General features: G+C 39.3%; 1 protein-coding gene across 1 annotated transcript in view; it reads right to left on the reverse strand.

Annotated features, from left to right (window-relative positions):
• The window catches only part of syne1a (spectrin repeat containing, nuclear envelope 1a), a 302,008-nt gene that overhangs the window by 132,081 nt on the left and 167,427 nt on the right, over positions 1-2,500 (reverse strand).

Consider the following 2,500-nt stretch of genomic DNA (forward strand, 5'->3'; position numbering starts at 1 on the left):
GACACCACACACACACACACACTTAGCCTCCTGGTAACCAGACATCTGACTGATCTGAGAACAGACAACACACACACGCACACACACTTAGCCTCCTGGTAACCAGACATCTGACTGATCTGAGAACAGACAACACACACACGCACACACACTTAGCCTCCTGGTAACCAGACATCTGACTGATCTGAGAACAGACACCACACACACACACTGATCTGAGAACAGACAACAGACAACACACACACACACACACACACACACACAGATTTAGCCTCCTGGTAGTGCTGCTGCTCACTGATCTAAGAACAGACAACACACACACACAGATTTAGCCTCCTGGTAGTGCTGCTGCCCACTGATCTGAGAACAGATACACACACACACACACACACACACACACACACACACAGATTTAGCCTCCTGGTAGTGCTGCTGCCGCTCTAGTGCCTCACTGATCTGAGAACAGACACACACACACACAGATTTAGCCACGTGTGTGTGTGTGTGTGATCAATGCAGAGTGTGTGTGTGTGTGTGTTAGGGTGATGTGTGTGTGTTCTAACAATATCAATAGAAGTTCAAAATAACACTTTTGATAGTGTACAACTGTTGATAAGTTAACAAATCCCCCTCACAATTAAGCCTGAACTTCTCTCTCAACTAATAAATGCAATGAGTTTTCATCTTTTTTTTTAAAGGTAAAATTGACAAAACTAGACTCAACATATCTGCTCAATTACAAATTCAACAACCTGAACTTCCAGCAACAAACAGGAAACTAAACTTGATGTCAGAGTTCAGCTTGATGACTCTGAAACACTTGAAAAAAGCGGTACAGAATCTCAGCTCTTCCACATGTGTCTTAGACACTCTGCCTACCAATTTCTTCAAAACTGTTTTTCACCTCATGGCGGCGGATGTCCTTCAAATTGTAAATGTATCACTGCTGTCTGGCACTTTTCTAAGTCACTGAAAACAGCTGTTGTAAAGCCACTTCTCAAGAAAAAATAACCTGGATGCCTCCATGTTAAACAATTACAGGCCCATATATAATCTACCTTTTATTGGTAAAATTATTGAAAAAAAGTAGTCTTTAATCAATTAACCACCTTCCTAACATCAAATGGGTATTTTGATTACTTTCAGTCTGGTTTCGGGGCAAATCACAGCACTGAAACAGCTCTCATTAAATTTTCAATGACATACGCCTCAACACAGATTCAGGTAAAACATCAGTCCTAGTGCAGCATTTGACACTGTTGATCACAATATTTTCCTACACAGACTAGAACACTGGGTTGGATTTACAGGCATAGTTATCAGCTGGCTAAAATCATATCTACAAGAAAGGAGCTTCTTTGTTGCCATCGGAAACTGTACCTCAACACCAACGTCCTTGACCTGTGGTGTTCCCCAGAGGTCGATCTTGGGGCCACTATTATTCAACCTCTATATGCTCCCACTTGGACAAATCATTCAAAAATAATTTGATTTCATATCATAGCTATGCAGATGACACACAAATTTACTTAGCTCTATCACCAAATGACTATGGTCCTCTTGAATCTATGTGTCAGTGTATAGAACAAATCAACACCTGGATGTCTCAAAATTTTCTTCAGCTGAACAAAGAAAAACTGAAGTAATTATATTTGGTAAAATGAGGAAAGACTTAGGGTTGCCACTCTCCTTGACACAAAAGGGTTGAAGGCAAAGGATACTGTTAAAAATCTTGGTGTATTAATTGACAGTGATCTAAATTTCAACAGCCACATGAAAGCAATAACTAAATCAGCTTTTACCACCTCAAAAATATTGCCAAACTCAGAGGGCTGATGTCAAAGCATGACTTAGAAAAACTCATTCATGCATTTTATCTCCAGCAGGGTTGATTACTGCAATGGACTGTTCACAGGCCTTCCTAAAAAGACTTATTAAGCAGCTTCAGGTGATACAAAATGCAGCAGCTAGGACTCTAACAAAAACTAAAAGAACTGACCACATTACTCCCAATTCTTAAGTCCTTGCACTTGGCTTCCAGTAAGTCACAGAATTGACTTTAAAAGCACTATTGCTTATTTATAAATCAGTAAATGGAGCAGGACCTAAATGCTTGTCAGACATGCTTCAGCAGTACACACCTTCTCGTCCTCTCAGGTCCCAGGTGAAAAACCTGCTAGTAAAACCTACAGTTAGAACTAGACATGGTGAAGCAGCTTTTTAGCTGCTATCTTGACTCAGCTGTGGAATCAACCGGATGACATCAAAAGGCCCCAACTGTAGCCAGTTTTTAAATCTAGATTTAAGACCAAACTGTTCTCAGATGCTTTCTGCTAACTGTGCGAGTTACAAATTCTGAATCTGCCTTCATAATTATTCTACCTTGTCTTTTATTACTTTTTTTTACTACTTTTGCCTTTTTTTTGCTTACTAGTTATTCTTTATTTTTTTAAATGATTTTTTACCTTGTGTTTTATGTTTTTTTTTTATTATGATCTTT

This window comes from Alosa alosa, chromosome 8, assembly GCF_017589495.1.
Source record: "Alosa alosa isolate M-15738 ecotype Scorff River chromosome 8, AALO_Geno_1.1, whole genome shotgun sequence".
NCBI classification, from domain to species: domain Eukaryota; kingdom Metazoa; phylum Chordata; class Actinopteri; order Clupeiformes; family Clupeidae; genus Alosa; species Alosa alosa.